This window comes from Notamacropus eugenii, chromosome 1, assembly GCF_028372415.1.
Source record: "Notamacropus eugenii isolate mMacEug1 chromosome 1, mMacEug1.pri_v2, whole genome shotgun sequence".
Classification (NCBI taxonomy): Eukaryota; Metazoa; Chordata; class Mammalia; order Diprotodontia; family Macropodidae; genus Notamacropus; species Notamacropus eugenii.
The window spans coordinates 302,077,923-302,093,009 of record NC_092872.1 but is presented as its reverse complement, the minus strand read 5'-3'; the positions used below and the strand labels follow the sequence as shown (position 1 = coordinate 302,093,009).

General features: G+C 37.6%; 1 long non-coding RNA gene across 1 annotated transcript in view; it reads right to left on the bottom strand.

Moving 5' to 3' along the window:
- Positions 1–457: 457 nt before the first annotated feature.
- LOC140525354 (uncharacterized) overlaps positions 458–15,087 on the bottom strand; it is a 33,612-nt gene continuing 18,982 nt past the window's right edge. The window contains exon 2 of the long non-coding RNA XR_011974015.1: positions 458–578. This is a non-coding gene — a long non-coding RNA (uncharacterized lncRNA). The remainder of the gene's footprint in view (positions 579–15,087) is intronic.

The following is a 15,087-nucleotide window of genomic DNA, read 5'->3' as shown; positions in this document are numbered from 1 at the left end:
TATTTCCCATTTTCCTAGAGTAATAGCTTGTTTGAAGGTCTATTTGGCACTATTGTAAATACATGTATCTTCTTATTTATATTTTTTTACATCCTATGGCATTTACTCTAATTTTCATTATAACCAGTTGATAGTCTGAATGTGATCAGACAGCTGATTCTGAACCAGTTGCTTTCAGTCTATGAAGGCACAGTAGATACTGGTAGGTAAGGATATAGTTCTTGCAGTAGGTGGGTCAAAAAAAGGTATTTGTTTGAGGATGAGAAATGCTAATCTTTCTTGTCTAGCACCTACCCTCCTGTGGTAGCAGCCTTTATTCCCCACTTTAGGTCCTGTCATTTTATAAAGATATTTGGTGCCCTCAGCCCCTGCTCCTTTGGGGATTTACCTTCTTCTTCTTCTTCTTCTTCTTCTTCTTCTTCTTCTTCTTCTTCTTCTTCTTCTTCTTCTTCTTCTCCTCTTCCTCCTCACTCTCTTCCTCTTCCTCCTCTTCCTTCTCCTCCTCCCTCTCCTTCTTCTTCTCCTTCTTGTCCATCTATCCCGTCTCACTGCCCATTCCCCATCTCAGAGAGCCATCCCTTATAAAAAGTTTAAGAAAAAGAGGAAGAGGAAAAAATTATCAATACACAAAATAATCAATGATCAATAACACAGAAAAAAATCTGCCAACATACCCACTCCCATGAACCTTCATGTCTGCAAAAGATTTGAGGGAAGATGTCTTTTCCTATATCTACTTTAAAACCAAACTTGACCTTTTAAAGTATGTAACACTCATCTGTGCTTCTGGACAGTAATTTTCAAAGACTTTATTATCTGAGTAATTGTGTTGCAATTTCTTAGCATTCTGCTTACTCATAGGAATGTTCATAATTGTGTAGCATAATTTTTGTAGATTTACCATCTACATTTACCGTGCCTTGCTCAGCTGTCCAAGTGATAGTCTTGTAGCACTCTTGTAGCATACATCTATAATTTTAAGTTTAATGCCATGAAGCCTTCTATTCAGCTAACGAATAAGATGTTGGATACTTTTCTGTGGCTACGTTTTGTTATAGTACATAAACTTTGAATTTAAAGTGACAACTTCACTGTCGCATTTGGCTGTTTCTTACAGAAAGGAGTGAAAAATAAACATAGACCTGAAATTCCTGAAAAATATGTTTAAAGTGAACTAGTTGGAAATATTTCTAAAATGTCTTAGGAAACAAAGTTTCCATGCCCAACCTTGCACAGAATTGTCTGGGTTGATTCCTTAAGTCAGATTCTTCCATAATAAAGCTGACTTTACTAATCCACGTCTTTTTTGTGAACTTCTTTGATAACACTGCAGAGTGTTATCTATCAGAGGCAACTCTTAACATTGTAAAGCCCAACACTGGCCACATGAGGCAACCAAAAAATCTGAAAAAAGGGTAAAAGTCAAGAGAATTTGATACTTCTCTTTAAATATCATCAAGAAAGCAGAAAAATAGACATAATTTAAAAATGTCACACTAGCAAATATCCAGGTTTCTAAAGAAATTAGCAGAAAAGAATGTTTCAAGGATATTTATTGGCATGGCAGGTGTGTGTTTTACATCTGATGAACAAAATATATTAAAAAATGAATTATATCTACCTATATATGGATAAAAAAATCCACATTAGTATATATTAGAGCAAGCAGTTAGCAATTTTGGTTCCTAGGGAAAGTATACAATACACAATACAAAATTGATTTCACAACTCTAGGGTAGCACTTCACACCTATCAGATTGGCTAATATGACAAAAAAGGAAAATGTTGGATGTTGAAGGGGAGTTGAGAAAACTGGGGCACTAACGCACTGTTGGTGGAGTTGCAAATTGATCCAACCATTCTGGAGAGCAATTTGGAACTATACAACTGAGCATACTCTTTGATCCCACAATATCATTGCTAGGACTGTATCCCAAAGACATCCCCCAAAAGGAAAAGGAACCTATTTGTACAAAAATATTTGTGGTCGCTAAGAATTGGAATTCGAAGAGATGCCCATCAGTTTGGAAATGGCTAAACAAGCTATGATATATGATTGTAATGTAATATCATTGGGCTGTAAGAAATTACAAGGATGATTTCCTAAAAAGCTGGAAAGACTTACATGAACTGATGCATAGTGAAATGAACAGAACCAAGAGAACATTATATACAATAAGAACCATGTTATTTAATGAAGAAACGTGAATGACTCAGATATTCTCAATGATACAATGATCCAAGACAATCCCAAAAGACTAATGATGAAGCATACTATCCATCTCCAGAAAAAGAACTGATATTGTTCAAATACAGATTGGAACATGCTATTTTTTTTGCTTGCTTTCTTTCATTTTTTCCTTTTGTTTGAGTTTTCTTATAGAAAATGACTGACATGAAAATGTTTTACATAATTGCACATGTACAATTTATATCTGATTGCTTACTGTCTCAGGGAGAGTGGTGGGAATGGAGGGAAGGATAAAATTTGGAACTCAAGCTTTAAAGAAAACTGGATTTTTAATGGTTTTAAATAAACTTCATAAAGCATAGTCATTTGAGCATGGTAGAGTTGGTAGGTAGGGAAGTGACCTCAGAGAGATCCCAGGTCACCTCAGAGTTGGTGCTGTGAAACCAAGTTTGACCTGAGAAAAACTCAGTTCGTGAATGGGGCAAAGGGAGGAAGAATGTTGTCTGGTAGCTTTCTAGTTTATTTATTTATTTTTTTGCTGACTAGGTGAAAAATTCAGTATTTCTACTTGCTGAAGTATAAGAGGGTCCTAGCTGCCCCATCCTAGTTATTGATTGAGTATCCACTGTAGTCCAAGGAAGACTTTATTCAGCTGGATATTAAAACAAAAGACAATTTCATCTCTGCTTACTTTTTATTGTGAGGCAGTTGGGGTTAAGTGACTTGTCTAGGTTCACTCAGCTTGTAAGTGTCTGGTAATGACCTCAAATAATAATGTTTTTGTTGTTCATTCATTTCACTCATGTCTGACTCTTTGTGACCCCATTTGGGATTTTCTTGGCAAAGATACTTGAATGGCTTGCCTTTCATTTCCTTCTCCAGCTCATTTTACAGATGAGGAAACTGAGGCAAACAGGGTTAAGTGACTTGCCCAGAGTTACACAGCTAGTAAATGTCTGAAGCTTGGTTTGAACTCAAGTCCTTCTAACTCCAAGGCCAAGGCTCTAGCCACTGGACTACCTAGCTATTCCTGCTTACTTTTAAAAATACTTTTAATTTTCTGATGATGACCTTTGAAAGTCTTTTGAAAACCTTTTTCATCCTTTTTCCCCCCTCTTTTCATGACTGTTCTCTTTTCATCTCTTGCCTCTCTTGCTCCTCCTATAAACCTTCTCTTTTCATTGGTAAGTCAAAGGCTGTGGTTTAGCATTTTGCCAATAGCTTCCATTTGTTATTATGAACTAGTACCAGAAGGAGTTTCACAGTTACATTATCTGGCCAGTTTATGAGGTGTGTTCAGTTTATGTTCTGCCTGTGAAGCATAGGATAACTTCCAAACTGTATAGAAAGCCTCATTAACTTTAAGAGAACGTATCCCTATGAAGCAAAACCTAAATTTATAAATAAGTTGCTATGAAGCAAATTCCTGTTGATTTTTTTGGTTCAGCCCTTAGTTTTCAAATGCTAAGAAGAATAAAAATATTAGTTTGTTTGACTTTATCTGTTAACAGATCCCCCTCTTAACAAACAGGGTTAAGTGACTTGCTCAGGGTCACATAGCTAGTAAGTGTCTGAGGCTAGATTTGAAATCAGGAAGATGAGTCTGTCTTCCTGACTCCAGGTCTGCTGCTCTAACCACTACACCACCTAGCTACCCTGTTATTCCCACCCACCCCCCCAAGGGATTACATGCATTTATTGGGTTGTTAGCCTATCTCTCTTCATTTCCAACTAAATTCTTTGTAAATAGTTCTGCAGTCATAAATCATTCCAACTGAATGAGGTCTGGGATATTCAGGGCTATATCTCATTGCTTGAACAAAATTCTTAATCCTTACAGCACTGTACTTTATCTGTGAGTCCTAAATTACTTTTGTCTCTCCTATGAAAGCTAAAGTTGGTGTCTCAGCATGTATGTATACAAGAACTTCTCATGTTCCTATTTAGGTTTGAGAGATTTCTTTACATGCCGAAAGACTAATTATGTTTATTTTTTAGGAGTCATGTGATATGGCTGGAATCCCAAGATTTCTCATAAGCATTTTCAATGAACTTGGGAGTCAGAACCATTTCATAAAAGTGAGAAGGAGGTCTTCCTTTAGGAAGTTGTCATACCACTTCCTCCTTTGGGGCAGATTAGATGATTTATCCATTAAAATAATACTTGAATAGCACACAGTTTAAGAGGAGATACTCTTTATTTTGAGCAAGACACATCTGACCAAGCCACAGAGTGTGCGCACTGAGGGAAGTGAGCATTTTTCAGTCTGAATAATATTTCCTTAATAGGGGTCAGAATTCATGGTCCTTTAAAAAATCAAGTGGTTAAGAGAAGTGGGCTCCATATTTTTCTAGTGAAGCAAAGTTATACAATTTGGTCGTATACATAAAAATAAATCTGCCCATGGTGACCAATTTCTCTTCACTGAAATGAGAGAACTCAGAACTCTCACTTTCTTGGCAAAGAAATTTTTATTTCATGAGGAAAAGGAAGAGCTACTGATGTATTATTGAACATGGGTTAAAGCTTTCAAAGTAACAGGCAGGCATTCAACAGAAATCCATTTGCCTTGGCTTATAGAAACAGACAATCCTGGGGGTACTGCTGATCACTGGGAAGAAACATGTCGGGGAAAGACATCCACTAGCCAATCAGGAGTAGGAGAAGTCAAATTGGTTTTAAAATGATCCAGTCTCCACTCAGCAGTATTTGATAACATCCAAGCCATAAAGATGGTGTTCTTTCTCCTTGTGTCACATGTGTTTGCTTCTTACACACTTACCATCTGTCTAAGCCACTATTTTCAGAGTGAAATTAATATTCACGAGATGCTCCAGAGTGATAGGTCTGGTAATAAAAGTCCTCTCAAGGGCTCAAGTGAAGTGTCTCATAGAAAAGGAACCCTGACATCCCATGTCTGGCTTCTGTCTTGGCATGATTTATAGGAGTGTTCTTTGGCACAGACATTTTTCTGATTAAAATCATTAGGAAGAAAATCAGTAAGGCAAAGAGCGTTAATTAAGTACTCATTATATATCAGGAACTGTGCTAACTGCTTTACAAATATGTCAATAGATGTTTACAACAACCCTGGCATGTATGTGCTATTATTATTCCCATTTTACAGTTGAGGAAACTGAAACAGTAAATTGACTACCCAAAGTCACACAGCTAGCAAGAATCTGAAGCTGGATTTGAACTCACATGTTGCTGACTCCAGGTCAGTGCTCTATCCATTGTCCCACCTAGCTGCCCATTACTATAGAAACTTTGACTCCAAGTTCAGAATTCCTCCACCCCTGCCCCCACTACGTATCAATTCATTAAATTCCATCATGTACAAGGTCCTGCGCTAGGCAGTGAGACAGTTACAAAGACTAATAATACATGGCCCTTAAGGACTCAAGAAGTTTGGGATCTTGAGAGTCAGTAATAAGAAAATCATGGGACTTGGAGGAAGGAGACCTGAATTTCACTCTTGGCTCTTAACCTAACAGCTATGTTTGGGCAAACATTCTACCTCACAAGAGTCTGATAAGGAAAATGCTTTGTAACTAGAAAACATCAATATTTCAGTTTAGCTCTGGCCAAATATGTCCTTGACTTTGCTGCTGCTGTGTTTTTCTCTTACTGGACCCTGTGCCCTCTCTGTCATGTGTCCAGCTCAAAGTCTCTCTCTTTCATGAAACCTTTCTGATTTCTTTGGTTAACCAGTCATCTGATGATCTCCTAGCCTTTGGATTCAATTTCTATTATGTGTGTGTATACATACATGTAGATACATATATGTGTTGTTCAGTTGTTTCAGTTGTATCTGACTCTTTGTGACCCCACTTGGGGTCCCCTTGGCAAAGATACTGGAGTGGTTTGCCATTTCCTTCTCCAGCTCAGTTTTACAGATGAAGAAACTGAGGCAAACAGGGTTTAATGACTTACCCAGTGTCATACAGCTAGTAAGTGTCTGAGGCTAGATTTGAACTCAGGAAGGTGAGTTTTCCTGATGCCAGGCCTGTTCCTCTGTCCACTGGTACACAGTGCCACCTAGCTGCCCATACATATGTATACATATATGCATAAATATGTAGCTAGGTGGTACAGTGTGTAATGGATTAGGATCTAGGAAAATCAGAGTTTGAATCCTGCCTCAAACACTGTGTGACCCTGAGTGAATTTCTTGACCTCTTATGGCCTCAGTTTCCTCATCTGTAAAATGGATAATAATTGCACCTACCTCATAGGGTTGTTGTGAGGATAAAATGAGTTAACACATATACAGTGCTTTGCAAACCTTATAGCACTATATACATGCTAGCTTATATATGCATATATATAAATATATTTGTATATACATATATTTTTCTCATGCCTCTTTTGATATAGTTATTTCTGAACACTTCTGATAGTAACAACTCACTGAAAAGCTAAATTGTACCTATCATCAGTTCAAAAGGAGTGAGAGAGCTCATTCCATGGTTTTCAAAACTAAATTTAATTCGCTAACCAGAGGTAATGTGTCCCATAATTCAATAAGTTCAGGGGACCCTCACTTTCTGTTTGTTTTTTTCTGCTTACTTCCTGAATGTTCATTTCTAAGAAGAGAAATAATAGTTTTTTTCTCCCCTAGAGGAGAGAGAGAAAAAAGTGTTCATAAGAGGGACTGATGGATGCTTCTCAAAAGTGATTAGTCATCTACTATGGCAACCAGGTCATCTTTTATAGTGGAAATATAGAAAACTCAATGCTGTTTGTAAAATGATTGAAGCCATCTTAAACTATATGCCACAATAAGCTCTAGATGACCTAAATATAAGGATCACATAGTAAAAAAATTAAGGAGAGTGAAAGGAGAAATTAAGGACTGACTAGGAGGAGATCTATAAGCTAAACAAGGAATAGAGGTGAGTAGAAAAGTTAAATGGTCAATAAACTTAAAAAGTTTTTGCATAAGCAAAATAAATACCATCAGAATTAGAAAAACTTGGAAATATCTTCATAGGTAATATCTTGGATAAAAGTCTGATATTCAAAATATATAAGGAATTTATATGAATATCTAAATGCATAGCCTAATTCATAAGAGTTCAAAGGATATATGAACAGGTAATTTTCAAAAGAATGTGAGCTATCAAAAACTGTATTAAAAAATGTTCTAGATCAATAATAATTCAGATTAAAACAGTTCCATAGTTTCCTCTCACATGCTATAGGGTTAATACTACAAGCGCTGCTATGGAGGTATAAGATCAATAACACCAGCATACAGGAGGGCTGCTAAACATAGGTTCTTGGTCTTCTTTTCTAAAGGAAAGACAGCATCAAAGGGGTTAGTACTCTTCCTCTTACTTTAATTAAGCAATGCAGATAAGTAGAAAGAAGTGAATATCCAGGAAAGAATCCAATAGATAAGGCTCCAACTGTCTAAACAAAGTAATAGATACATAATCACCAGACCAGCGAGCACCAATGTCTGGGTTCAAAGAGCCTGGAGGCTCCTTAACAAAAGCTACCCAGAGTCTCATCTGGCCAAATCATAAAGAAACATTCTTCCCATGAGTGAGCTCCAGAGTAAAATACCAGCCTCCCAATATATATGGTCTTCAACTAACAGGCTCAGAGCCAGAAGGAATCAAAATCCACATGACTCAGTGCCTAATTGGCTCAGCACCCATCAGGGCTCTATGTGACTCAGAATCTATCACAGTTGTGAACTGAACCAAAATTCAAAGCAACAAGACATCCATGATTGAAATAACTGTGTAACTTTAAACCTGGGAACACTACTCTTATTCCAAGAGAAAAGAGGACATGTGGTCACATAGACCTATTAATGTACAGGGAAGATCTTATATTCCATTAACCTAACACATGCATCATTGAATCATAGATTGACAGCTACAGTCATGCTTAGAGGCCATTTGTCCACCACTTTCATTTTGCAGATAAGGACACTGAGGCCCAGAGAAACTGTCACTTTTTTATTTTTCAGTTGTTTTTCAGTCATGTCCAGTTTTTCATGACCCCAATTTGGGGCTTTCTTGGCAAAGATACTGGAGTAGTTTGTCATTTCCTTCTCCAGCTTATTTTTACAGATAAAGAAATTGAAGCAAGCAAGATTAAGTGACTTGCCAAGGGTCACACAGTTAGGAAGTACCTAAGGTAAGATTTGAACTCACAAAGAAGAGTCTTCCTTCTTTCAAACCCAGCACTCTATCTACTGTGCTACCTAACTACCTTGAATCACTTACCCAAGGTCAAATCAGAAGTACTGTTTTCATCTAGCCCTCCTCAGACTCTAAATCTTCAGAACTGCAAAGGTAACAAAAGACCAAAAAGATGGGAAATATTTGTTGGACCATAGGAAAGCATACATAGTAACTCACTGTTGGTGGTAGCAAGTATTCTGGAAATAATTTGGAATAATGCCAAAAACATCATTAAAGTATAGATACTCTTAGACCAGTAACACTACTAGTAAGCCAGCAGGGGAAGAAAATAAACATTTAATCATACATTATATGCTAGGCATTTTGCTAAGCACTTTACAAATATCATCTCATTTGACTCTCCCAACAATCCTGAGAATTGGGTGCTATTATCATTTTATCAATGATGAAGTAAAAGCAAACAGGACAAATGACTTGTCCAGGCTCACACAACTAGTTAAGTATCTGAAGCTGAATTTGAAAACTCAGGTATTCCTGCCTACAGGCCTCACCCTCTGTCCACTGTACCACATAAAACAAACTCACATATGCAAAAAATATTTACACAACATTTTTTATAGCATCAAAGAAGTTAAAGCAAAGTGAGTAATGAGTAATTTCAGAATACCTGAACAAACTATAGTACTTTAATAGAATGGAATGTTTTGCTAAAAGAAGTAAAGAAGAGCAAGAATTCAGAAAAATGTGACACTTGTATGGACAATTGCAGAGGAAAGGGAGTAGGAGAATAATTGATCTAATGATTCCACTAATGTAAAGTAACATTTAAAGACTTCACAAGACTGATGGTGAAACATTTCTCCCCCCCCCCATCTTAATATGTATTTTATTTTCAATTCATTGAACCAAACATTTCCATAACACAGTACAATAAAAAAAGATGATTGCCCATGAAACTGAAAATCTACCATGTACATCTCGCTATTCCCTCCAAATATACAAATAAGTTATGTAAATTTCTTTTTTCCCTTTTTGTTCTCCCCTCTCCCAAACACAAGTAGGTATATATGTAAAATTTTTCTATACATGTAAAATTATTCTATATACACTTCTATTTACCTCTCTGTTTTATCTCTGTTTATCTCTTCCAAATTAAAAATAAAGGACATATGAAGAAAAACACAATTTGCATCTATCTCTCTTTTGAGAGTTAATTGCCTTAATTTTTGAGTTAATTGCCTTAACTCCCCACTCCATTTTTCTTATGTCACTTGGTACCTATTTTTGTGTATGTGTGTGTAAGAGAAATAGCTAGCTAGCTTCTTCATTTCCTTTTAGATCACTGTAGGGAGGGGATGATGCTGGGGATTAGTGGGAAGGACTTTACCAAGGCCTTGAGTGCAGAGGAGCGAGTCAACTAAGAATTTAAGCACCTACTGTGTAACAAGTACTGTGCTAAGCTCTGGTAGTACAAAGAAAAGCAAAATAGAATCCTTGATCAGAAGGAATTCACAGTCTAATAGGGGAGACAATATGCACACAACGGTACAAACAAGATATATTTGGATAAATTTGAGATAATCTCAGAGGGAAGGCATGAAAATTAAGAAGGATTGGAAAAGGCTTCTTGAAGAAAGTGAGACTTTAGTTGAGATTTAGTGGAAGTCAGGGAGGATAGGGTAGTGGCTAGGTGGCAAAATGGATAGCATTCCAGGTCTGAAGTCAGAAAGACTCATTTTCCTGTGTTCAAATCTGATCTCATACATTTTAGCTGTGTGACCCTAGGCAAGTCACTTAACCCTGCCTGCCTCAGTTTCCTCATCTCTAAAAGGAAATGGCAAACCACTCCAGTATCTTTGCCAAGAAAAGCCCCAAAGGGGTCATGAAGAGTTGGAAATGACTGAATAAGCAAAGGGAAGCCAAGAGGTGGAGATGGGGCTTTCTATGCATTCTAAACATGAGCAACAGCCTGTGGAAATGCTCCATGTCTGGAGATTGGGTGTCCTGGATAAGGAACAGTAAGGAAGCCCATGTTGTATCATAGAACAGGAAGGGAATAAAGTATTAGAAGACTGGAAAGGAAGGAAAGGGGTAGGTTATGAAGGTATTTGAAAGCCAAATCATGGATTTTATAATTGATCCTCAGGGTAACAGGCAGCCACCGAAGTGTATTTAATGGCAGGGAGAGAGGAGCATCAGACCTGAATTTCAGGAAGAACAACTTGACAGCTTAGAGGAGTATAGAGTGGAGTGGGAAGAGACTTGAGGCAGAAAGATCAACCAGGAGGCTACTTCAGTAGTCCATGTCTGGGGAACTGAGGACCTGAATCAGGGTGGTAGCAGTGTAAGAGGAGAGAAAGGGGTGAATATGAGAGATATGATGAAGGTAGAAATAACATGACTTGACCACTGATTGGATATGGGGGGGAGTGAAGGAGTGAGGAGTCAAGGATGCCATCTAGATGGCAAGCCTGGGTGACTAGGAGGATGGTGGTGCTCTACAAAATCATAGGGAAGTTCAGAAGGAGGAGGATTGAGGAGGGAAGATAATGAGTTCAGGTTTAGACATTGTGGACTTAAGGTGTTTACAGGCAGTGCTATATTGGTAAATGATTTACAAGTGGCTCTCTCAAAAAGTACTCACAACATGCTTTTAAGTTTTATCTGAATTATTACTATTTTCTCCATCATTTTTCTTAAGTCTAGACAATCAACAAAGCTATAAATCAAGCTTTGATTGTAACATTTGCTAATTTCCAAGGTATAGATTGCTCACACTGAAAATTTAACAATCAGCTCTCAGGAGTCAGTAAGAGCTGTTTCCATCACACTCCTATCTACAGAACATCTAATTCAAGATGTTAATGAGGCAAATGGAGATTGGGAGAGGTGTTGAGGCTGGACAAACAGAACTGAGAGTCATATATAATTGATTTTATGGGAGTTGGTAAGATCACCCAGTAAGAGAGAGAAGTGAGAATAGAAAGGAATACAGGACAGGCAGGGCAGTGTCCTCACTGTTAGTGGGTGTGATATGAAGGGGAGATTTCATAGCAGGATCGTAGGAACTCTGTCTATATACTCTAGTCCAGCATCTTTTCTTTTAGAGATGAGGAAATTGAGGCCACGAAAGACATGACTTACCTAAAGTCTTTTTTTAAAAATGTAAGAAACTTTATAAGAAACTATTGATATAATGCAGATATAATAAGTATTGTCATATTTCTGCAGAAAATTTCTTGAGTGATGAAGTAATATAGAGATGCTCTAAGACTGGAATCAAGGTCACTTGAATCTAACTTTACAGCTCTTTTCCAAATATGCCTTTCTGATAACTCTCTCTTACTTGTGGTTTGCCTCTAGTCTGGAAAGGTGTGTCCTGATTCTCTTCTCTCTCCCATCATGAGTCATAAGTTCCAGAAGCCACATTCCCCACCTTCTTGTGATTAAGATCTCCTTTGAATAATGTTCTTTATGTCTAGTATTGGGACAGTCAGCACCTAAAACTATAATTAAACTTTTTTTCCACCTGAGTGATCGGTGACAGGGCAGGGGAGGTGACATGGAAAACATTCTGACTAGGTACCATCAGAACGCAGCTGGAAAGGAGGAAGGCTGGGTCCCAAAACAATGAAATTTAGGGGGAATGATTTCACTTATTCCCTCCACACCAAGAAGTTTCCTGTGTATCCTACATGCTCTTATCTGCCCCTGAACAAGAGAGCCAGAAGTCTTCTTTCTGAGTAGATCCCCTCTCCCTGAAAACAGAATCCCTGCCTTCCTCTGCCTCAGGGGAAGAGGAGCAGCCAATCCCTTAGTAAGAGACAGAGGGAGAGGCCCTACTTTTCATTGCCACCATAGTACACATGTTGGCAGAGCCAGGACTGGCAGGAGATGAATGGATATTGACCCAGGGCAGCAACTTTGGATTGATGAAGGTGCCCTTCCTCCTAATCACTTTCTCCAACTATTTGACTTGCCTTGAAGACCTTTGATGTTCAATGCCTTATAAAACAGAGTTCTTGTATCATGTGCCAACAACCCTTTAACCCTAAGAATGGTGAAACACTTAGATTTGTGCCATAAGAGTGTAGGCATCTCCCCATATCCCTGATAGTCATACCATACAAGGGGGCTGAGGAAGAGTTGGAAAAAGCCAATGGGGATAGACCAAAAGAAAAGGAATTTGAAAAGAGCTTGGTGGCATTTGTTTGTAAGGTTGAAGGGACTAGTGAAGTTGATCTACCACCATCTCAGATCTGAGGGTGAAACCATTGGATCATAGATTTAGAGCTCGACATGACCTTTGAGCTCATCTTATTCCAGTTTTCTCATTTTGCTGATTAAGAAAATGAGGGCTAGAGAGGTTAAGTGACTTGCCTGAGGTCATATAGGTATTTAGTAGCAGAATTGGGATATGAACCCAGTTTCTCTGAATCCAAAACGAAGACTCTTTTGAACATATCACACTATTGTAAACCCAAATTGCTTCAGGGGAGAGAATGTTACTGCTGGCAATTCCAGCAAACCAAAGAGATCTAGGCTTTGACATGTGCTAGTTGGGACTACCTGGTCTTTGTATGTAGAAGGATAAAGCAAAACAGAATTTTAGAACGCTGTTTCCCTCCAAAAAATATGTATTTTTTATTACCCATATCTGATTAATACAACTGCTGACGGTAATGAGCGTTCTTTCACATAGTTCTGTTTAACAGCACTTCTAAATGGGAAGCTGACTTGTTGCCTACTAAACATTATGTTAAATTCCCAAGTCCCATAATATAACATGTTTTTCCAACTTTATTTTTAGAAAGAGATTCATACATTTTACTTTGAATTCATCTCGGTTCATTTCTGTGACAGTTTTGGAGTTATAAATCTCAGCCAATGGGTAAGAAATGATTCATTTCTGAACTACATTTTTCCTTTGAAGTTACCATTGACTCTATTAATAAAACAAATGCTATGAGATCTCCTTTCCTTGTGAAACCACAAAACATACAGTCATTGTCTGCTTGAGTATCTGAGGCACAATTAACTATGACAAATAGATTTCATTTTGCTGTGAATCCAAATGATTCAGGGAGGAGCCTGAGAGATTGGTCATAGGGTTACATTTAGGAATGGAAGTGACTTTGAACTATTTAGTTCCAACTCCCTTATTTTTCAAAAAGGGAACTCAAGGCACAGAATGGTGAAGTAACTTTTCCAAGGCCACCATGATTGAAGGTAGCAGAACTGGGCTTTGAAGCTAGGTCCTTAGACTCTAAATCCAAGGTTATTCTACTAATTACACTGCTTTCCCTGACCTGATGATTAAAGACATTTTATAACATAAGAAAGCTACAAGGATTTAATGGCTTTGGATGCTAGTGTATCATTAATGAAGGTCATTTGTTTTTCTGTTCAAAAACGTTAAGCCTTAAAGATCTATATGCAGTTTTTTCAGAAAGGTTATAACTCAAGCATCCCCTAAAATGCAAAACTACCACCCACCATCAAAAGTACGCAACAATCTTCATAAAAAATGAACCCATAATTTAGGAAAGAACCTTTCATAAAAAGATAAAATGTATGTTGAAAAATGCAGTGTAATTACTAGTACATTACTGCCATTACTAGTTTGCTAAGAGATGATAAATTTTCAAGAAGTTAGATAGCTTTTAGAAGGCACTGTGACAGCTAATGATGGGTTTCTATGCCTCACTAGGTAGGACTTTCATGTAAAGGGAAATATTTATGATTCATTTAAGACAGGATAAACTGGATGGAATTTTTGCTTCAGCTATGGAGAATGCATTCACACAGGAAAAACCAAGTGGATGGAGAATACCTGTTGTCTAGATCAGAGGGTCAGCAATTTGAGGTCAAATTCCCTCTAAGTTGCTTATTTCCATACTATCCACAAGTGAAGAACGGTTTTTACATTTTTAAATAAAATATAAAAAATATTCTTAGCTCATAGGTTGTACAAAAACAGGCTGAGATCAGATTTGGCTCACATGCTTTAATTTGCTAACTCCTGGTTCAGGCTGATAGATGTATTTGGATGGACATCCCATTGAATTCTCCCATCAGTGCATATGTGTTGTACAGATAATGTAGTTGAGAAATGAACTGGGCCCATAATTGAATAAGAGAGAGTGGGTCACATTGCCTTTGGGAAATTGTGCATTTTAAACAACCCCAACTTTGTCCCTGAAACAAAAACCCTGCTTTTTAACACCTTTATTTTTATACAGTTCTTATATGCCTACAAAATCTTAGAATTCTATGGCCTTCAAGGAACTAAAATGGTAGAGGCAGTGCAAAGCCCCACAAACAGATTGCTACATAATCTCCATGGTGAATTGCATACAAAAAGTAGTCTAAAAGGTATCAAAGAAATACATGACTGGAAAAGTAGGAGGGTCGGTTACACAGTGACAGTGAAGGGTAATGGATGGGTTACTACAAAATGTCAACAAACCTAGCATAAGGCCCAGAAAACAATGGGTAGAGCTCCTAAATCAGATTTACGGGAGAAAAAAGTCAAGAATCACAATGAAGAAGAAATGTTGGGTGGCTTGTGTTCTGTGCCATTAGAAGGAATAGTTTCACTAAATGAGAGTCACAGATCCGCTGAAATATTGAACCATGGTAATATCAACGCACACAAGAAAAATAATCCCTTGTACTGAAGGAAAGTTTGGGAAACTATCTTTGAAAGGGCTATGGGAAATATTGTGTTG